Here is a 23,110-nt window from a genome sequence, read left to right on the forward strand (position 1 = left end):
TGCCCTTGCATGGAAAAGTTGGTCAGGTCTTACAAACACCTCACTGGGCAGAATTAAAACTGGTACAGATCCAAGAGTAACAGTCCACTGAGTCTCTCGCAGACACCAAACAGTACTTGTGCAGACTGTCACAAAACACAGGTATTCCCTTTGCTTTTTGTCTTGCAGGGGAATCTTTCTATCTCTAAATATATGAGCTATATCTGTGTGGTGTAGCAAATATATGTCACTTGAGTATTTTCCTCCTAATATAGTCTAAAAGTCTTCATTTATTTAGAAGAAATATGTGTTACAGTGTTTTGAAGCCTCAGAATAGGACTAAGAAACTTTTGATTAGCATCAACAGCTTGGTCCTTTGGTGTAGGGGAAAGAGGAACAGTTGAAAAAGGAGCAGGGGGAAACTGCAGAAGAGTGGTTTTTGTACTTTTCCATCTAAGATGCAGCAGAGTTTGGGAAGGTTTTCTTCACCCATTGTGTTGGCCTGATCCACAGGGAACTCATTTTGAAATTAAATATACCAAAGCATTTATGATTTATGGGGGGGGAAGCCTTAAAAAATATCTTGTGTTTTGTCGCTATGAAAATATTGACCAAAGGCAAAAGAATGGCCTTCATTTAGCTTATTATTGTTGGCTTGTTTTAATGCTTTCTTATTAAGGGCAAACTTCCATTAAGATGTGATATTAACTCTTTCACAGTTGCAAAGGCATGAAAGATGGAAATTTTGAACATTGAACTGTAACCTATTCTAAAGTAGGTAATTCCTACTCAAAAATGCATAGTGTGACTGAGAGGGATGCTTTTAAAAGTAAAAAACATATATGGAATAAATTGTGCAGAATTTGTGCTGCAAAATATCTTCAAAAAGCAGCTTCTATGTAAAATCAGAAACACGGTGTTAATGACACAGTTCTAAAAGAATTTCTGAAAATAAATACTTTTGGCGGGGGGGGGAAGAGCATGAAGTGGTAACTACAGACCCAACACAAGGGTTCCTGGGACCTTAGCTTCATCCTTCCACAGAAAGCTCTCCATTTGTGGAGCGTGCTTTCCATGGAAGTCAGCGAGCCCTCTGGGAGCCTGTTTTGAAGGACAAGTGCTCCCAGTGCTGAAATGAGCAAAGCAAGGAAGAAACTGGAGTTGGTGCAACACAGCAGCTGCTGATTCAGCCAGGCTGTGCCTCTGTCAGTTGCCCTGGGAGTCCAGGGCTGGGTTTGGGGGCAGTCACTGTCACATGAGTAAGAACTAGGTCGAGGTCTGTGCCAGAATTGCGCCTTAGAACGTACCCAGAGTGGGGTCCAGGGCACCGCCTGGATGTGGCAGCACAAGAGATCAGGTCTAGGGTCCAGCCTCCTGCGCTGCCACTCATGCTACCGGTGTTCATTAGTTCAAAGCACTCTTAGGTAGCTGGAAACTCATTAAGGCTGGCAGAAGAATGATTATCTAGCTCCAGGTTAGTAATGCAATGCCTCATGTTGCAGAGCAGGCAGACCTGAAGTTTAAGGTCTCTGTTGTCACTTCAGAGAGACAGATGTTACTACTGCCAGCCTGGAATTCCTAAAAAAAAAAATGCTAATTTAAACTACTTACTCCGTTAAATTCCTGTTGAATTAGCATTAGTAATAAAAGTAGTTGCACTGTTATCGCTGTAGTATCTGAGGAGACTGTTGGCCAGAATGTCATATGAACAGGAATGTCTGTTGGGATATTTAATTTTGTCTCCCATGACAATGTGTGGTTGTTCTCTTTTGTACATTTTCTGTTAACTCTTAGTGGTCTGGGTGATGTTTTGGTATAGGCAGAAGTCCCTCCAGGCCAGCGCAAAGTGCACAGTAGTGAAGTCCTTGTCTGAAGAATGGCAGTGTGCAGAGTTAGCATTCCACTGCAGTGAAACAAGATGCTCACATTTGCCTTCGCAGAATTTCCCACCAGGCTCTGGTTGTATCTGCAGCCAATACACCTCCATGTCTCTGCAACTAAGAGAGAACTTTAGGATTGTTACTCACCTGATCCTGCAGAGATGTCCCTCCTTGGAGGCTGTTTGCTCAGATGTGCAGAGGGTCCCTTGTGAGCCTCTCAGCACATTTCACCTGCTCTCAGGTGTCTCAGTGCGTGCAGAGCTCAGCACTTAATGCTCTATCCTTGCAATACTTACATTATGTGTCGTTATGCTTTCACTGGAGGCCAATCAGGAGACACAGGTTTGGATTGGTTTGCCATGGGGACACAGAATGAAGTTAGAGATGTAGGAGGTATTGGTAATAAAGCTTATAAAAGGCAGCAAGCTTGTGCTTGGAGTTGTGAACCAGAAATACCACCTTCCTCACAAAATTCCTTTGGTGTGCAGGATTCTCTTTTTTTTCCTTTGGTTTCTTTTGTGTTGTATTATTTTGCATCTTTGAGTTGTGGGGTGGATTTCTTTGTCTCAGGAACCAGCAGTATTTAAAAATACGGGGACATTGCTTTATTAAAGCAAGTCTTTCAGTTGTCACGGCAACTGGTCTTACATAAATGATGTAGAAAGAAGGAATGTATGTAAAGAGATACATTAGGTCATAATGGTGAATCCAGTATTTCTTAAACTAACAAGGAAGCATTTTGGGGTTTGTTGCTGTAGTTCATTTTATCCAGGTGATTTTTTACTTCAGTATTCTCCAGGTTCAGAATCAAAAACTGCTGCCTTTGTGTGTTCACAGCTGTATCAATCGCAGTTTCTCTTGTCTATGTAACTATTAAGTTCCTCCATAGGATATCTATTAGTCAAAAACAGACAGAGAACTGTATAATAAAAAAACCAGATCTGATACCTTGTGATTTTCCCCCAAATGTTTTTCTGCTCCTCCCTTCCAAAACTTCTCCCAGTCAGATAGGCAGAAATGGCAGGATAGTGGGAATTCTGCCATGCCCCCTAGGTGATCTGCCTGACCATTTTATACAAACTGCTACTTTTCTTACAGCTTTGCTCAGTTAAAGGATAATTGGAGACTTGGGGGGCAGGGGATATTATTCTAGAATCAGCATATGTGATTTGCAGCATTTCCAAGTTGCTAAGGAGTAATTCACCAAAGAAGTGGAACCCAAGAGAATAGAAGTGTGCTGCCAAAATTTAGGATTTTTTTTTCACGTTCTCTAGGGATTTAACAGTCGAATCAAAATTCTTTACTGCTCAAAAGAGTTCTACACTTAAGAAAAAAAGCATGTCAAAGAAATGTGTCATGAGTAACATGCTTAGTCTTTTTATTCCCATTCCCTGATTTTCAGCATGATTTTTAAAGCTTTTTCCCAATATTTGCAGGTTTTAAATCCTTACTCTCATCTGTCTGTAATCATCTCACTTTACCTTTCTCTTTTTCTGCTTACAGTCCTTTTCTTTTGTTTCCTTCATGCCACCTCTCTTAGGTAAGTCAAAAATGTAACAAATGTGCCTCTGCCAGCGCTCCCTACTGTCTTTATTTAAATTGAAGTGGAACTGGAGGGTGTGTAAACTTCTGCTTTTCCAATGTCAGCAGGTGAAACTTAGTATATTCTTCCCAGGAGCTCATGAAAACATTTTTTTCTTAATCTTTGTCTTGCTGTGTTTAAGTTTGCAGCTGCTGGATTCCGCTTTGAGTTTCAAGTTCAAAGGCATCCAGACAGTCTTTGTGAAATATCACAGAAACCACTCAACTTCACCTGGGTTTGCAAGGAAATTTTGTCAAGCCACGAGTTTCCCACACTTCCAGGGTAAAGCCATGTGTTAATTCAGAGCTCTTTTCTCCCAGTTCAGGTTAGTTATCTTAACTCTGAAGGATCGCAACCCATAGGGAACTTCTTCATAAACTTTGACCTGCTTTGAAGTTTGTAACAAAACTCAGAATTCTTTCCACAATTTCGAGGGCTTGTAACAAAAGCAAAGGACAGCTGTAATCCAGGTTGGTTTTAAATCCATGGCTTTAGAGGTGGGTTACTGGGAAACGTATCCCAGTGGTATGTCAACTATAGGCTAAATTCTTCCCTTTTCTGAGAACATTTTACCCTGCTCTCCCTGGGGGCTCAGAGTATTTTTCTTTCAACACTGTCAGGCTGTCTGCCATTTCTTCCAAGAGATAAAGTTTCAAAATACGCTTTTTCTGACTGTTTTTCCAAGCAGCTGGTTCAGTCTGCCACCTGCACTCTGGGAAGAGTTACCTATCTTTGGCTTTTGAGGGCCAGCACTTCCCATTCGGTCACCTCTTCCTCGTTCTGTGAATATCAAGTAGCAGCATCACCCTGGAGCATGAATGGAACAGGGAACAGAAATGCTTCAGCCTAATTTCTTCTAGCCTCAGTGTACCTGTGTAATCCTGTGTATTCGGCATGCCTTGGTATAGGGATGTGTCTCCCTTAGCTGTTCTGTTGGTTTCATTTCTACATTACAAGTCCTCCAAAATAAGAGCTGCATTAAAATTAATAATGATGATTTTTTTCCTTATATAATTCCAGGGTGTTGGGGGCTTTTTTACAACTTATCAGCCTTTTCAAATACACTAGCAGCTCAGATGCTTTGCTTATTCTCTGTCATTAAAGAAAAGGAAGGAAAATCCCCTCAGCCATTTTTTCTTTATACCATAGTTTTTCTGTGTTAGAAAGTTGCAGGTTTTCGGTTTTGTTTTTTAGGTGGTTTGTGCTTTCTTTCCCCCTCAGGAAACAGTGTGAAATATCTAAATCTCTAAACCAGTAGTTTGCCAGGTACCTAAATCTTTAATGAATAGCATGGGCTTTGCAGTTTTTCCTGAAGATTTGCATATTTGTTTCTTAGGATCTGTCAGGTGCTAATACTTTTACAAGGAGGCTGGTGGACACACACTTGAGGAAAAAATGTGCTTATTAATTCTTGGTGCTTTTTGCTTTTATCAGCTCTGGTGTTACTTTGTTTGGCTTTAGCTGTCCCTGGCTTATTACACACAAGACAGTGAAATTTCAATCAAAAGTCACTTGCAGAGATGGAGGTGTAGGCTCTGTTTTTTAAGTGTTCGTTTGCTGGTTATGTTGCAAGTGCTTTCAGAGCTGTGCTGAAGACTGTGAAGTTCCTGGGGCTGTAATAGAAAACATTGGTGTCTGGACTTTCAAGGGAAGAATGTGGTTAAGATTACAGTGACTGAGTCAGTGTCAATGGGTGGTCCTGAGTCCATGTGGCTCCCAGAAAAGAGTCTCTGCTCACATGGGTGATGAGCTGCACTCACCGCAGTGAAACGGCTGGGAAAGGGCTGCCCTGGACTATATTTTTGCCTGCGCAGTGGCCAGATGCTGTCAGGTGGCTTCTCAGCACGGCTTGGCTTTAACTTTCCTATAAAATAAGATAAAGGATTTGCTTAAAAGCTGAGCCGTCACAGAGCTGCATGCTCCTTTCGTCCCCGTGGGTCACTGCCTTTCCCTTGGCGCATTCCCATTGTCCTGTTTAATGAGACAGTTACAAAATGTCTGCCTCACTCCCACCGCCATTTTGTAGCCTGATTGTTGGATAATGAAGACTGTAAGAAGTAGAAAATCAACAGCATGGCGTGGGGGAGATTTCAAAAGGAGCACCAAATCTGCATGTTTTATTTAGGCGTTTAATTGTTGCCGACTGGCTGCGTTTAAACAAGTGACTTTACAGTGTCTGGAAGAAAACCAGCTCCCAAATTTGAGGAGCTGACCTTGGGTAGATGCCATCAACTGTTCTTTTCTATTGGCACGAATGTGCTGCTGGCAGGGTCTCCCTGTAGCTGCAGTCGCTCACCCAGCTCTGAATCAGAACCTGCTTACACTGTACTGGGCCACCAAATTACAGCACTGTCATGGTTTAACCCCGGGTGGCAGCTCAGCCCCGCTTCCTCCCGTGCCATGGGTCTGGGCAGAGAATCAGAAGGGTAAAAGTGAGAAAACTCGTGGGATGAGATAAAGACTAAAAGATAAAGCAAACGTGTGTGCACAAGCAAAGCAAAACCAGGGATTCGTTCCCCACTTCCCTTGGACAAGCAGGTGCTCAGCCATCCCAGAAAAGCTGGGCTCTATCACAGGTCACAGTGACTTGGGAAGACAAATGCCATCACTCCAAATGTCTCCCCTTTCCTTCTCCTCCCCCCAGCTTTGTGTACTGGATTGACACCATACGGTCTGGGATGTCCCAGATGTGGCCAGCTGTGGTCAGCTGTCCTGGATGTGTATCCTCCCAACTCCTTGTGCCCCCCAGTTCCGTCACAGGTGGGGTGGGCGAGGAGCAGGAAAGGCCTTGGCTCTGTGCATGCCCTGCTCAGCACTCACTAAAACATCCCTGTGTTATCAGCTCTGTTCAGCACAAATCCAAAACACAGCCACTACCAGCTACTGGGAAGAAATTTAACTCTACCACAGCCAAAACCAGCACAGCCATTTTTTCCAAATATTATTTTTAGCCCCTTCAATAACCAAGATTTGATCAAGAAAATATAGGATATTTAAAAATAAGAACCTTTAAAATAGCTGTAATTAAGCTTCTCCCATAGAGCAACACATAACATTGTTCATAACATTGTTCAGGAAAAAAAAGGCAGCAGGGTAGACTCCAAATATGGTGAAAGCAAACTAAAAATGCATGACAGAAACTGAAGGGACACTGTACAGTTATTCCTGTTGTCCTAGGGATGCAATACTGGCCATGTGAGGAGCAAAGTTAGTGGCATTTACTCCATTTCTCTATGAAATGCTCTGGTTTGTGTGTATAACATGGGGAAGGGGGATGGGAAGGACACTTTACATTCACAGGAAGGTGCAGATTCAAAGCTGTTTAAAATTCTGCCATATCTTAGTGATAATAGTTAATCCCAGTATCAGAACAGTACTTCTATTTTTAAAATGCAATCAATCAATCATTTTAATACACTGCACGTTAGTGCCAAACACCTCAGAAAACGATGTGTACAGCAGTAAAAATAAAGCATCTGAAACTCCTTCTGTAGAGTCATTCTTCCTTTCTTTCTTACCCATCTAAGTACGGTAAAAGCTCAGTGCTGCAAGAAATATCTGAAATTACATAACAAGGAGTAAATCCTCCAAACAAGACTGATTGGCAGGCAGGGATTGCTATCATGGACTGAGCAAGGAGGAACAGAGAAATTGCCCCACCTGACTAAAGTTCTCTCTAAAAATACAGCATGTGCTGTTTTGTTCTTGGGTTTTGGTTTTTGCTTTTGAGGTGGGAGTTGTATGCTGCCTCTTAAGAGGATAACACTGAAAATTGCTCCTTTCTGTTTACTTCTCAGGAAGGTGTCCCATGTCTACCGTGCTTTTTCAGAAAGCTGTTCACGTAGAGGTGATTGAGGTTGTAGGTAATTCAAGTTCAGTTTCTGCCTCTGCTGCAGTGATTCACACAAAAGCACAAGAGAGTCTTGTACATCTGTTCCTCACCTTCAAAATAAGGATTAATGCTTCCTTATCTTAGTGCTTGTAAATTACTTTGAACTTCCTCCAGTGTGCTGCAAGTATACCTGTTACTGTTGTTGTTGATAAAAATGTGAAATACCTAACTCAGTCATGTTAACAGCATATTAACTGAGAGGATTTTTAACACAACTTGAATATAAAAGTATCAGCACCATATTCCAGCAAATAACCAGCTACAGTGAGAGGATACCTTTACATCACCTCCATTTTCACTTCCACATGGGTTTCCTCATGAGTGGTTTTTTTCATGGGTCACTTATTTTCTGAGACTGACCCTCAATCTTGTATTGATCAAAGACTGCTTTTTCATATAGGATCAGCAAGAAACAGTGTTTTCAGCCATGAACTGGTAGGACCACTACATTGGACCAAAACGTTATGAATTAATTTCAAACATTCTTGTTGCCTCAAGATAATTAAAGAGGGCAGTTTTGAAAGGAATTTTTGGTAGTCTCCACAAATAAGTATTTATATAACAAAAATAACTCAATGAAAGCATGTTTAGTTGAGGTAAAATTGGAGCTAAAAGCACAGATAATCTGGACACAGATCATAGGTTACGGAGTTAAGACATCTGGATTTCTATTCAATTCTCTGAAGGTGTAACTAGGAGTTAATAAGGTTTGCTTTCCTCTTCCAGAAGAGCTTTTTTTATGTGGTGTCTGAAATCTGGCTTCCTTAGGGGATTAATAAGTGTTTTTCCAATTCAAAATAACAGCTTAGGATAGTCCTTCCTAACCCCTTATGCATTCACAGCAGCAATACTGTAATTCATGATTTGCAGACATGACTGAATCCTTCCTAGGAACAGCTGTCCCAGCAAGCAGGATATTTGAGCCAAGGCTTCTTTAAATCATTTGCTGCTTTGATATCTTAGGCAGTATCTGAAAGGATTTTTTTTGAAGTAGCAGTAAAGAGGGCTTGTATTTTGTGTTTGTCTGGTCCACAAGGTCTCCTCCCACTACGTGTTTCATTTTGATATTGATACACATGCTTTTGTAAGTTATTGCACATTTTTATGTCAGATACATTTATAAGTACGTATAGGCTCAGTTCACTATACTTAAATACCTATGGCACAAGTGAAATATCCTCTTATAGGGTGTGTGGTTAGTGAATGTTAAATTCATCCTGCAGTTCCATGCATTGCTTGCTTGAGTGGTAGAGGACAGAGTGCCACAGCAGGGAATTATCAAGTATCTGATTCTCTTCTGACCCTTTTCTGAAAAGGAGATGTTGGCTATAGGAAGGACATTGCACTGAAAAAACTTCAGTTGTATTTTAATGTTTGAAACACCATTTGTGCAAAATACACCATATATGTATATATACATATATATATACACACAATTGTTTTAAGCTCCAAAACACATAAAGAACCTCCATGAAAAATCTAATTTTTTTCATTAAGTTCTTGAGATTCTTTTTTGTAATTGATTTTTTTTATTATTTTGAAGTAAGACCTTTCTCCTCTGAACATAGATTGCAAGTTTTTCCAAGTAGTTTTCAAGCACTTAGTTTGCCCAGTGTTTTTACAGAGAAGCAGCAGGAATACAAGGTAGTGCCAGATGAATGACAGCTTTCATTCCTTTACCATTGTTAACAGCAAAGTTTCAGAAGTTGTCATACCAGCTTTTTAAACAAAATTGTAAAACTTTCAGTGCCCATGTTTCCAGAAGCAAAAAGGCTTGCTAACGTTCAGGCTTCTTGTGGTGCTGACTTTTTACTTGGCTATTTTGTGTCTGATTATTGCTTCTTGACATTACTTTACCAGAGTCATTCATTTAAAAGATCTCAGGGAGAAAACCTCAAACAAATGCCAGTATTTTAAGGTCCTTACCATTGTGTCCCTTTGATATTAGACACCTGTTTTCACATAGCAAGAAGGGGTTTTTTGCTTCTAATTTATTAGGTCGCAGTTGTGATAACATGAATAGATCTACTTCAGATTTAGTCTGGTATCCTGCTACAGCTATAGACCTTTAAAAATTACGTGGCACACCATGCCTGTCTTCCTATCTAGAGTGATCATTTTGGGGGGACAGCCCTTCTTGAGAGCATATGTTGTTAGAGAACATAGAAATGAATTATGTGTATATTCCCACATGCCTTATTAAAGCAGGCCTATGTATTATGTTCCCATCTTACTCCAGATGTTGCAAAATACTTAGTCTGCTTACTTCATTGGTTACCATGCAGTGTGGATAGCTGGCAATCCTGTTCATCCTTTCAATTCTAATACTTGGTAGTAGGTTATGTTTATGTTGGAAAGATCATCATTTTTCTTACATGAATTACCAAGTACGTGAATGTTATAATTGTTATTCAGAGCCTAGATGATTCATTATTGATAGAAAGTGGTGTTCCTTTCTTAAAGGAATGGGCTGTTCATTTGGAGTGTTCAGTGTTAGAGTTGTCTTTCCAATGACAATGATTTGGGGTTTGGTTTCCTTTTCAGCAACTCAGGATCATTCTAGCAAAAAGTATTGGCAATCCACAACAGGGCACTCTCAGTATCCAGCATCTAGATTAGAAAGTGTTCTGGGATTATCATACCCCCATATGTTCTTAGATATACCCTGTAGACTTGGTATGTCCCAGGTTATCATCCACATTTTATTTAAGAGTGTGTGGCTTTTCTTGTTTGCTTTTGTAAAGGTGCTTTGTATGCACTGTTGATGCTGCAAGACATAGAAATTAGGAGACTTCTATACTAGCACTTCCACAGCACCATAAAAGATTGTGGAAAATGTGTGTTTGCCAGCATAACCAGTATCCAAAATTTATGCATTCATAATATGTGGAAATACAAGGAAAATATTTAAAATACAAGGGAATATTTAAATGTAGGAGGGGAAGTTAAGCTTTTAGATTTCTTAGGTGTTATATCTTTAAATATTTGACTTGCTAGGGGGTCAATTCTAGGGGTTTTTTTTGTTTGTTTGGGATTGTTTTGGGTTTGGGGGTTTGTTTGGGTTTTTGGGGGGTTTTAGGGGGGTTGTTTTTGTTTTGGTTTGTTGGGTGGGTGGGTGGGTGGTTTTTTTCTCCTCTTGTACTTGCTTGCGTATGTATTTTACAGGGTCTGACTTTCTGGCCACAATAGAGCAGACAGAATTACTTGATGCTGAGAACCTTGTTAATTTTATGGCCCATTTTCACATGGAGCTCAGCTTTTATTTCCCCTCTTACTCTTTATTCTTGATTCAGTTGTTAGTAAGGTTTACTGAGCAAAAACACTGGGTGTATTATGGGAAGAAATCTAATCAATGCAGCACCAAGGGACAGTCCTTCAGAGTCCTCCCTGTGGCTGTGAGCCAGACTAGAGGTTACTACGAGGTTACTCTGTCTGATTTTAACCAAAATACCCATCTACTTCTGAAAAGGCTGCCGGCCGCCCCAAACATGTGTAACAGAAGCCTCATTAATATGAGCTCCCAATATATATATACACCTGTTGTACCAGCCCCCAGCACAGAGCCTGTGCTTCCTATTTTAAACACTTTGCATGTCTGTCTGCATTCCCTGCTGTCTGCAGTTGCTGTGCTGTGGTACTGCAGGGCAGCTCGCAGGCGGTACCTTCAGGGAATGCAGGAGGCTAAAGAAAGTGGTGGCAGATGTCAATGGACTTTGCCAAATGCTATTTTTCAACTTAGATTGTTTGAAAGATTCACTGGCTAATCCAGACGTTGTGATACAGAAGTATCCTCATTAGTCATGGCTTTAAGTGTGCATTTCTTTAATGCCTGCTCCTTTTTCAGGTGTTGATACAGAGAATTGCATTGACATGTGTAGGAAATCTTTATTTGTTTTGCAAGACTCTGCTTCCTAGCAAACCCCAGCCCTCCTGTATGCGGAGTTTACCTGTTCTTAGAGTTGAATTATTAGAAAGATACAGCACTTCCTTAGGGCTTTTACCTGTCTTGGCTCTGAGTTCTAATAAATCATTTGGCAGCAAAGTGACTCTAAGATAAACTTTTCCCCTTTGATGAAATATTTGTTCAGCACATTCTACAATATAGGTTTATGTCAGGAGTTATATTTCTTCCTTGTTAAAGACAGAAAAAGAAGGATCAAAACCATTATCAGACACAACTGCTGATTCAGCACAGGCGCAAAAACTTCATATACCCAGTGAGCCGTATATTTTCTGGCCACCTTGCTTGATTTTCCTGACAAACACATTGGGAATTGCCTGCCAGTACTTCTTATAGCCCTTGCCACATTTTGTGTAAAAGAGCAGTAAGTTGTTAAGGAAAGTATACCATTCCCCCAAGCAGGTCCTGAGAGCCTCAGGTGCTCTCACCTGCACACAGGTGGTTTCCGGGGAACACCCTCCCAGTAGTTGCGTGGCTCCTGTTACACTATGAGTGACTGAAATATCTGCAAACGGGCACATCTGCTGTTGCATTCACAGTTTTCATAATTGTTTTCACAAGGCCTGGTTGATACTGTCTGCATTTTGGGTTTTTTTATAAAGTTTTTCCATGGAAACTTCCAGTAAGGTATGAATCCTAGCACCAGATATTGATGGCTAAGAGGAGGCTGCAGTTCTACTGGCAATGAGCTGCAGTGAATCAGAGACTCTGAAGGAACTGAATTAACTCTATTTCAGTTTCAGCACTTCTCTGTGTGCAGTGATGTTCTTCCTGCCCATACCATGTTGCAGCATTTGATTGTGAATTGTAGCCTGAGAAGCATGTGGCAGTTTCAATATGCATGTATGTTAAGCAACACTTTGAAAGAAACAGTCTCCTCAGTTAAAAGTTCTTAAGAATGTAGGAGTTCTGGGCCAGAGAAGGGTCTGTCTGGCCTACTGTCTTGTTTCCAGCAGTGATTAGTGGTCTGTGCTTACAGAAAAAATACAAGTGCTAAGTATATGGAATAAATAGGCAGGAGTGTTGTGGTTGTGAACTCAGTCACTGCATGTGGAAAATCTCCCTGGACTGTAGGTGCAACAGGTCAGAGAATTCTTAGGCAAAAGCTTGGATTTGTATGGTTGGATCCACAATCACATACTGGGCATAGTGACTGGCACAGCATAAACACCAGACAAGTCTGGGACTAAGCCCATGGGTTCCAGCCATTTGCAAATAATCTATTTGTAAGGGTATTCATCTTCAGTGACAGTAAATACAAGAGTGTTCAAATGCAACTAATGATTAACTTACTCTTAACTAGTTTAGTAACCTGCTTCTTTCAATAATGGATTTGATTTGCCTGCGTCGTTTTCATATTATTTCAGCATAAACCCCATTCCCTTAGTCTTTGTGGGTGCTGGAACTCGATGATCCTTGTGGGTCCCTTCCAACTCAGCATATTCTGTGATTCTGTGTTTTGAGGACTTGGACCATAGAAGTTTTCTGTTGTTAGTTGAAGTGGCATCACGTCACAAAAATCTGCATTTTGCACAGAAGTCTGCACTTAGTAAAGTTGCAGACAGGCTGTAGAGTTTATGGGCACAGGAAATAACTGTAGTTATCACACCTAGGATGTCTTTTGCAAATATGAAGTATTCCAGGAAAGGTTAACAGCCAACACTTTCCTAAAATGGGATTAGTGGTGCCACTTCGTGGAGATCCTATTTCAGTGGGGTTCCAGTCAGTCATGTCATTGGGGTGGGGGGAGTTAATCAATCAGAAGGATAATTTCTCCTTTCTTCCCACAAAGTAAACATCTTGCATTGCTCTACAGTAAACTGGGGCTTTTCCATTTTAGCAGACACCAAGTGTCAGTTCTACAACATTTGGTGTTCTATATTGCACTACTGTCATGATGTGTAAGGGTTCCATTTCAACAATCATGAGTTAAAACAGCAATCCTATTGTATTGCAACCTTCCATGGAAAAGGGTTGCCTATGCCATCGACCTTCAAAAGTACATACCCAGGTTAAGCTAAACCAAGTACACTGATTTCCAGTGTCAGTCATTAATGGCTGAGGTTATCATTAGCACCCTTTTTCGGTGCATTGCATTAGTGAGGAACCACCAGCTCTGCAGCTTGGGCCAAAACTAGATGTAGACTTAAGCTTAACTGTCTCGGTGTGTAGATACTGAGTACAAAGTTCCACACTCTTCTAGAAGAGCTGGATTATTATTAGTTCTCTGACTCTCAGGCTGGGTCAGTTGGCTGCCTCAAAGACTGTAGTTAACATACTCCTGTTATTCTCCTCTTTCTGCTTTTACTCACAACGTTAAAATACAGTTCTTGCTAAAGAAGATCATGTTTGTTGTTTGGGAACAATATCCCTGATGTTCAGTAATGTCCCCATTCAAAATAATACATAAACATATCTTTACTTTTAGTAACGTGTATCAGTAAGCCCTTGAAGACCCTGGAGCACAGGCATTGTGCATTTCAGGATGCAAGTTTAATATGATGTTTCTTCTTGTGCATTCTCATGTTTCAACAGAAATATATCTGGCAACTGTTGCTCTTCTATAGCCGGTCAAAGAGAGAGGGCTTTCTTATTAACTCTCTGGAGAAGAAATGTAAGACCCAGTCATGAAAACACTGACATGACTGAATAAAGTTCTTCATGTCTAAACACCTGCAGGATTGTAGCCTAATGTAATAATGGAATAGTCTATAAAATCTCAATGTGGCACTGTATCAACACATACTTTGTATACAGCCTTAAGGCTGTCAAGTTTGAAGAGTTTCTTTATCTGTACCATTTCTATCCCATCTTGTGTCTGGACTTTTTTCTGCCTGTAGGTTCCCATTGGCCAGATGTCTGACTGAGGCTAAAGATGATTTTTCATGTACATTTTTGTACAGTACCTATATTCTATTTTAAGGGAAAATACACACATGCATTTGTCTTCTTTATTAATAAACTGAGTGACAATCTAAAATAAATTCTTTCAGCTGTTCAGAATGGTACACAGATGTACTGGCACATGAGTGAGTTAAATAGAGAGCAAAGCATTACATCGCCTACAGAGCTGAGGAAGAGGAGCTGGTCTCTGATCACTAAAGCAAAACAAAGCAGTGCCAAGGTGGTGGCTTTGAGAAAGATAAACCAGACTGTTACCTCTCCTTGTAGATTGTGTGGGGAACTCTGATGCCTTACTGCCTTTCATTCCAAGGCCAGATATCATCTCACAGTGGGTAACCCAATCCTAATTTTTAGGATGCTTAAGTCTTTATATGACTTTACTCTCAGACTTGGCAGTGAAGAGAACATTCACTTGCATTTAGATCTAATTTAGGTGCATGTGTAGGTAATTGTTATTCCTAAGCTGCTGCTATGGAGAGAGAAGAGAGAGGCTCCTAAGGGGTTGGTTCAGGGTACGTATGTTAAAGATGTACTGCAGGTTTCTCTCTGAAGGACCCTGTGTCTGTGTCTGGACACTCTCTACGATCCTATCACCTTAACTGAGACAGTAAAAGAGAGCTGTATCCTCTCCCTGTCTCTACATTTCTGTTCTGTAAACAAAGGCAGTAATTTTTCTCCTGTGAGTTTGGGGGTAACATTCAAAAGGAGTTGTGAAGCACTTGGATTTTATGGTAGTCAAAGACTGAGAAATGCCAAAATGGAAGGTGTCTTTTGTTGGAGAAAAACAGTATTCTAAGAAGAATTGATGGGCTGTTATATATAGAAATTTTAAGGATGTTGTGGTGAAAAGTAACCTTTGTTCATAAAACAGCAGCAGAATTAGCTGAAAAAAACTAGAAGCAGTAAGAAGTGAACAGAGTTAGCATGTGATGTGATGTGATGTGATGTGATGTGAGAGAACAATCACAGCATCACTTCTTTGGAATGACTCAGAGTAACTTGTGTGGAGTGTGTAAGGGATGAAGCCTAGGTAGTTGCACTGTGAGTTCAGACAGTGCCCTAAGGGAGAGTTCCAGAGGTGGGACAGGGATGGAGCCCACAACCTTAGTGTTGTCAGCACCATGCCCTGAGCCCGTTTCAGGGTCAGTCTCACCTCTGAGAGGCTTAATATTTACTGAATATTTGTTCCATTACAGGCAGTGTTTCTGCACCGTTTAAGTGGATATAATTGTTGAGAGGGCTAATGTTTACTGAATACTTGTTCCACTAAATTTGGTGTTTCTGCATAGCTTATGTGGATATAGTTGTGAGAGGGTCACCATTTTTATATTTGTGCCATTAGAGCTGTTTATTATGGACTTTGAGTGTTATCTCACCTTAATCCACATTGAGGGGAATCTGTGAATCTCAGCTCCTCTCCTCATAGTGGGGACATAACAGAGTGTTTTTTCATGTTCCCCATAGTTCTATCACCATCACAATGCAAGAAACCAGGTATTGTTATTTCACCACAGTGTATGTATTTTTATATGAGATAGTGGTTTCTGTACTTGACCATGATTACAAAGGATATGTAAAGATATTACTGACACAAATGCATTATCAAAAATGTGACCCTGGCTACTGCAACTAAACTGCTGAATACTATATTTTAGGAGTGATTTATACCTGATGTGTTGATGTCCATGATTGGTCAATTAATCTGACCACAATTTATCTTTCTACTAGTGATTGGTACAGTAATTTTAAAGGTCTGAAAACAAGGATGATATTCAGGGGTAAAGGTTGAAATATTTTTATCTGGTAACTTTTCTTTAAACTCACTTGGCTGTGAAAATAGAGGACACTTTTTTTACTCACAGCTTTCAAGGTTTGCTGCTATTAAATTGACTGGTCTCAGGAATCTTGTCATAGTGCTTCCCTGAAAGTAAGTCATCCCTCTACAAAGTGCCATTCCTGCCCTACTTACCCTCAATTAAGGCTTCCAAAATAAGTTTGTGGTGGGACACTGGCCTTCTACTGAAACACATTCCTCACCAGCAGAAAAGACTTTGGAATGCTATATTTAATATTTGTATGTCTGTTCCTCACTTTTTCCTTCATAAGGATAACACATAAAATTATTTTTTTTCTTTCTTTCTCTACAGAAGCAGAAAGAATGACTTACTGGGGAACCAAGTTAGAAAATGAAAGAAGTGAAGATTGGTCATCTCTGCAGAGGAAATGACAAGGTATGCATAGTAATCACACTGGAGATTCATTTCTTGCTGGTGCTTAGGTCTTCATGGTACATTACTTGTGTCAATAAAGTTTAAAAATAGTCCTCAGAAACCTTGAAAAAGATGTTTGGAAAAGAACTTTTTTCTTCTGTGTGATTGCCACAGTAAGCAAAGTAAATATTTATATGGTTATAAATATCTTTGAGATGCACCTTTAAACTCATTACTATGCTGAATTGTAGCTGTGTTTCTGCAGGTAAATGGCAATCACATTCAGTGAATTGGTTTTTTGGCTGAGGCCAGTAAAAACAACCCTTCTCCCAACACTAAACTGAAATGCCTCCAGATACTATCAGTGGTCATCCTTGAGACTTGAAGTGCTTGTTTCATGGACTCATTTTAATCACTGTGTGCTCGGTTCAGCAGTTACCATTTTCTCCTCCTCATTTATTACCATCACAAGGAGATGCACTTAGTACCTGTTTTGCATTGCATTTAAAGAATGTGTCCTTTTACATTTGTCATCCTGAAAATCTGTAACTTAAGGGATGCAAAATCAGCACTAACAACTCCTGTCTCAAATATTTTCAGTAAAGTGAATGCTTAATATTTATCCAGTGACTGCTCAGAGACCAGCACAAGGCTTTATACCACTTAAGTCCTGAGGTTAAATGTTACTTCAGTGATGCATAAAATTTGTATTGACTATCTGCCCTGCACTGAGTTGAACCCATTCATGAATAAGCCTCACAGTACCACTGTGAGATAGAGAATTATGGTCTCCATGTAACAAGTAATAAAACTGAGCCCCAAAGGGCTTATGTAACCACTTCAAGTCCTACAGGAAGTGTATAGTAGAACCAGTAATGAAGCCCAGCTAACCTGACCTGCCATCCTTCCTATTTGGACACCCCTGCACCTGGTATCCTTTCACTATCTTCTGTTATCAACAGCTATACACTCTTTATGTACAATTTCAACCATCAAATTCTCTTGCAAAGAAACTTAAAACACAGCTGATGTGACCTGTGAATCCTTCTCGTCCGTAAAGAGCGACATGAGACACAAGGCACAAAGGCAGCACAAACAGCACCAGATGGCCTTCGTAACTGGAGCAAGTCAGCACAAAGTGACAACAGGGAGAGCTGTTGTTGTGACCTCCCTTTCTATTTTTTTGCATAATGTTGAGAGGAAGACTATGCAGATCTTTCTGTACTACAGAGAGGAGCTGCTGGTAGAGGGCAATCAGTGCTTTGCCTTTTGTAATCTTGCTCAACATCTCTTTGATTTCCTTTAGTAAATGTCAGGTCACATGTTGACTGCTTGCATTCTAAAGCTAAAGTATAAATCATCTTCTCAAGTGACAGAAACTGTCATTTCTCCTTGCAAAATATTTTTCTAACTATGTCTTATGTAACTGTTACAGTTGTTGACATTTTTCTTAAAAGCCCTGTTGGTTTGACACTCAGGATTCAGTATAAAGCTATAGACTGGGATAGAGAATTCTTCTGCCTTTGCTTGTATCTCTTTGCTTTCTCATGAGCCGAAGAAAGAAATATTATGCCACTCTGAGTCATGCTGTAGAAAGGTGTTGTATTTTTAATATCATTAGAATTTTAAAAGAAGGAGAAAGATAAACCTTAGCATAGTGAAACCAAGAGTTAATATGCTTCAATTATAGAAAGTGGCTATTAAATTTTGATGGGATGCTATGACTGATACTTCAAATAAAATGTTGATGTGGCAAAGTGGGGAGTGTCGATAACAAGTTGAATACTAGAGAAAGGCTGTTGATTTTTATGGAAAATATATATATAAAAAATACATGATCCTTAACCAAAGATGTTCTTGTGGAGATATCCATAGGAAAAAATCAGAGTAGAGACTTCTTATGTCTGTCTTGGCTTGTGTCTACAAGAATGCAGCCCTATATAGCTGTGTCTTGGCACAGATATAGGCTGAAAGTACTTGCCCACGTGAGATGTTTTACTGTGCCAAGCTTAAGGATGATACTGATTCCTGCCCCGCTTAAGGGTGATACTCTAGCATTATTAATCTGCTTTCCCTCTGCTCTTTCATGCCTGCAGAAGAAACTGTTGATATGTCTTCCTGACAGGTCTTTCTCAGAAGAAACAGCTGCAAAATGTGGAATCAGTTGTGTGAAATTACTGCTGGCAAGGCCTTTGACCTTCGACTGCTGCTGGATCCAGATGAGTGATCAAAGAGAGTACTTTTGCAGGTATTTCATGTCTTCACCTGTACTAATCTCACTTCAATGAGAAGTAAATTATTCTGGAAAAAGAAGTTCAAGAAACACTTGTGTTCCTTCTGAGGGAATGAGAGTGATCTGGAATGCCAGGAGTTTGGTCTTGAGTGGGCCCATTAATCCTACTGCATCCAAGTCCGATTTTTTAGTTAAATTTTAAGCAAGCTAGAGACCTTTATGTTAAATGCAAGATATTTTAAGACACGTTTAGGACTCTGAAGATACACTAGATGTCTGTATTGACACAGTTTTCATCTCTCAAAACCGGCATTGTTTGGTTAAGTATCCTCTGGCTGTCACAGAACATTGCTGAATGTAGAAAGGGAAGTCAGATCTTGATCTAAACATCTCTGCTTTATAATGAGATGCTGTCTAATAGCCTTCACAGCAAACAGTTAAACTCAATACAGACACATGCTAGAAGGGGCACTTGGCCTGTTAAGAGAAGGAGTGAAAAGTGCCCTCCTCATCCCCATGACTGAAGGCCAGACTCCCCACTGAGTTTAGAGCAACCTACCTGGCATCTGTGGCATCTCATGATCATGACTTAGGGTTTACAGAATCACAGTTCCCTTCTTGTCAAAGCCAGAACTAGGATATAGTCCCTGTGAAACAGGTGCCCTGTGTCAGTCTAGGTACTTAAATGATCTTAGCGCTGAAGATGCCCAAAGCTGGTTCATGGGCATTACAAACTTGTTTTCCTCAGCACATAGAGGAGGAACACAATATTTTACAGGTATGGAAGTGAAGCACAGCTGTCTGTTTTAAGTGGATATTTTAAGATGCATAACCTCAACAGATAGGGGTAGATCCTTAAAAGCTTTCAGTGTGGGTCAGCTTGTGACATTTTCAGGGAGACTGACAGCCAAGTTGCCGTTCGCTTTTGAAAGTCTGATGAGTTATTTTAGCATCTAAAGAAGCCAGAAGGACTGAATTTATTTTTCTGAAAACTTGACCCAGGTATTTGCCCAAGATTATGAAGGAAATATGTAGTCCAGTTGGTAAATTAATCCAGCTCACTTAAATTTCTGCATACCCAGAGGACCTTCCTCTCTCCCACCTTGCTTACTTTTCTGTTCCAAAGATTCTTTTGCTGAGTACTTGGAAGGCAATGCAGCTCTTCTGTGCTAATTAAATCTTCCTTTCTCTTGCTGCCAGCTGTAACAGAGTGGAAATCCCAACAGGACTGTCAAAGAGTCCTGTTCTGCATATTAGGCCATACTGAGTCTGGAACCCTAAAGTCTCCAAAGGCTTACTGGATAATCTCTTTTTAAGACCTCTGTTAGTATCAGTTATCTCAAATTGCAAACCACTGTCAAGTCTCAGGAATCTGCAAGAGCAGGTCTCCCCAGTCATTAGATAAAACAACTTGAAGAGAAGGCTCTGGGGAAACCTTAGAGCCCCTTCCAGTGCCAAAGGAGATCCAAGAGAGCTGGAGAGGGACTTTGGATAAGGGCTTGGAGTGACAGGAATAGAGGCAATGGCTTCACACTGACAGAGAGCAGATTTAGATTGGATATTGGGAAGACATTCTTCCCTGTGAGATTGGTGAGACCCTGGCACAGGTTGCCCAGAGAGGCTGTGGCTGCCCCATCGCTGGAAATGTTCCAGGCCAGGTTGGACAGAGCTTGGAGCAACCTGGGATAGTGGAAGGTGTCCCTGCCCATGGCAGGGGCTGGAACTGGATGATCTTTGAGGTCCCTTCCAACCCAAACCATTCTGTGATTCCATGATTCAATACCCCAGGAGATCTGCAAAGAAAAGGAGGATGATTGAAATTTATGGCTGGAGCAAGAAGTCAGAGGGAGCATTACCCCACTGTTTGTTTTAAGAAGTTTTTAAAAGGAAAACTATTTTTCACTGACAGGTTGTTTGAATGATTGAATACACTGTGAGCTCAGTATTTGCAAGGCCTAGAGGAACACACTGATTTTCTGCTGGAAGATTGCAGTCTTCAGCCCTCTCAATATGAAGAACATTGGACCCTGGCTTTCTTGCTGATGTTTCCAAAATGAACTTTAATCAATCTTGAGAAAGGACTTTCATAACCTGAATTATGGCCCCCAGTACCAGATCTTTGATAGGAGAGTGAGCCTAGCAGTACTGATTTTCTCATGCTCAGCATTTATTCTGCTATTTTTTGCCACTTGTTAGGAATGTGTATTTTAAGAAAACCTCAGTTTAGGAAGTGCCTTTTCCCAGCAATTTTTCTGTGTTTAAGTGGAACGTTTTTACATCATTCACATATATTTTTCCTCATTTTGAAGTAAATGATTTTTTTTAGGAACTCCTGGATTCTGAAATCTAAAAATGGAAACTTCCTTCCCTCTCCAAGTATGACACAGCAGTTGTCAGTCGCACCAGATGGGGAAGATGAGCCAAGAAAGCAGCATAGATAGTCAACCAATTTTATTTATTCATTCTGATGTTTTTCTGTGAGGAGGCAAATGTGCTTTTTGACTCAATGTAGTGTTTTAAGTCCTGGCTTGTCTGTTTAGAAGAACTTAAGAGTTGGTTTTAATAAAACAGACTGGAGAGATTAGAGAATTTGGAGCCTTTCTGAGAGAACAGCAAATACCTGAAAGGGGCTGCCTTCATTTTTGGCCAAGAAATCCGATGGGGAGTGCTAAAAAACACCCCATAGCTGAAAACAGAATTTTCCTTTAGTGCTCTTTGTGCATTGTGGTTTTATTTGCTGCAGAAAAGATTCTGTACAGTGCTGATTCTCCAAAGCAGATGGCAAACAATGATTAACCAGTTCCTTGCAACTGCTCACTAATGAGCAGACACCAAGTTGAACTAGTTATTCATATTGAATTAAGCTTAAAAAAAATCATTTAGTTATGAGCATAAATGTTCTCATCTAAATGGAAACTTTCCCAGAATCGTGCACTTGGGGCTGGATGGATATCTTCAAGCATATTTCTAGTGGCAGAGGGTATGAAAAAGTAAATGATAGTAGAATATGATTGTAGTTCTTAATGTAATTTAAAATTATTCCATTGTAAGTGAAATACTGATGCATAAGGGCGGGACCTCTGATCTACGTGCATTTGCAAGCCTGTCCTACACAGCAGTAAGTGTCTTGTGTGGCTGCTGACTCTTACTATGCTGTCTAAAGCTTCTTTTAAGATTTGAGTGGAAGCAGTGCTCTAACAGTAGTTATCAAGGATTTTAGATTTATGGCATTAAGAGCTAATGGGAAGCACATTTGCTGTACATTCACATTCCTAAGCTGTTCTACTCACAGCACTTCAAGGCCAAGTGAGGCCTAGGATAGATGAAATTTTTAAAAAAATAAAATAAATAAAATTAATATTGATAATTTGGAAATGGTGTAAATACTGTCATCAGTGAGATCATGATGAAACAGCTGTGTAGGAAGCAGCTCAGCAGAAAAGGATCTTGGGGTCCTGATGCACCCACCAGCCGTGTGCAAGCTGCATCCAGGGCTGCACGAGCAAAAGCACAGCTCAGAGCAGTGATCCTCCCTCTTCACAGCACTTGTGAGACTGTGTTAGAATCACAGAATGCTTTGGGTTGGGAGGGACCCTAAAGCTTATCTCATCCCAACCCCCTGCCATGGGCAGGGACACCTTCCACTAGACCAGGTTGCTCAGAGCCCCATCCAACCTGGCCTGGAACACTTCCAGGGATCCAGGGGCAGCCACAGCTTCTCTGGGCAACCTGTGCCAGGGCCTCACCACCCTCACAGGGAAGAATTTCTTCCCAATATCCCTGCCCTCTGTCAGTTTGAATCCAGTCCCCCTTTTCTTGTCCCTCCAGGCCCTTATAACTAAGTAGTCTTTCCCTGTCTGTCCTGTGGGCTCTCTTTAGGTACTGGGACATTTAGGTCACCCTGAAGCTTCCCTTTTCCAGGCTGAACAATCCCAATTCTCTCAGCCTTTCTCCACGGCAGAGCTGCTCCATCCCTCTAATCAATGCTGTGTCCAGTTTGAGAGCGCCCTTGTTCAGGAGAGAGACCAGCACTGTGAGACCACACATGCACTGACCCAGGCAGGACCACCAGGCTCCTCAGAGCTGGGCCACGTGGCAAGCACAGAGAAGCTGGGAGAGCTGGGTCTGTCCAGGCAGGGAAGAGCAAGACAGAGGGGAGACCTGCAGTGCTGCCAGCAGCTGCCTGATGACAGGGTGGGAGGGTGGAGCCTGGCTCTTCTCTGAGCTGCGCAGCAATAGAACAAGGGCCGTCAGCCATAAGTTGGAACAAAGGACATTCCAGTCAGATCAAAGGAAAATCTTTTAACCAAAGAATGGTCAAAGGTTGGGATAGATGCCCAGAGAGGTTGTGGGTTCTCCATCCTTAGAGGTGTCCAAGATTCAATTGGGTGTGTGCTTCAGCAACCTGATTAATTAGACCTGCTTCGAACAGGTGGTTGGATGGGATGCTTTCAGGGTCCCCTTACAAC

The 23,110-nt window shown here is 40.9% G+C and overlaps 1 long non-coding RNA gene across 2 annotated transcripts in view; it reads left to right on the forward strand.

The window, feature by feature from the left end:
• LOC116442889 overlaps positions 1 to 23,110 on the forward strand; it is a 121,441-nt gene that overhangs the window by 85,548 nt on the left and 12,783 nt on the right. For both annotated transcript variants that reach the window (XR_004239683.1, XR_004239684.1), the window contains exons 8-9: positions 16,346 to 16,429; positions 18,505 to 18,656. This is a non-coding gene — a long non-coding RNA (uncharacterized LOC116442889). The remainder of the gene's footprint in view (positions 1 to 16,345; positions 16,430 to 18,504; positions 18,657 to 23,110) is intronic.

Source organism: Corvus moneduloides, chromosome 4 (genome assembly GCF_009650955.1).
Source record: "Corvus moneduloides isolate bCorMon1 chromosome 4, bCorMon1.pri, whole genome shotgun sequence".
NCBI lineage: Eukaryota > Metazoa > Chordata > Aves > Passeriformes > Corvidae > Corvus > Corvus moneduloides.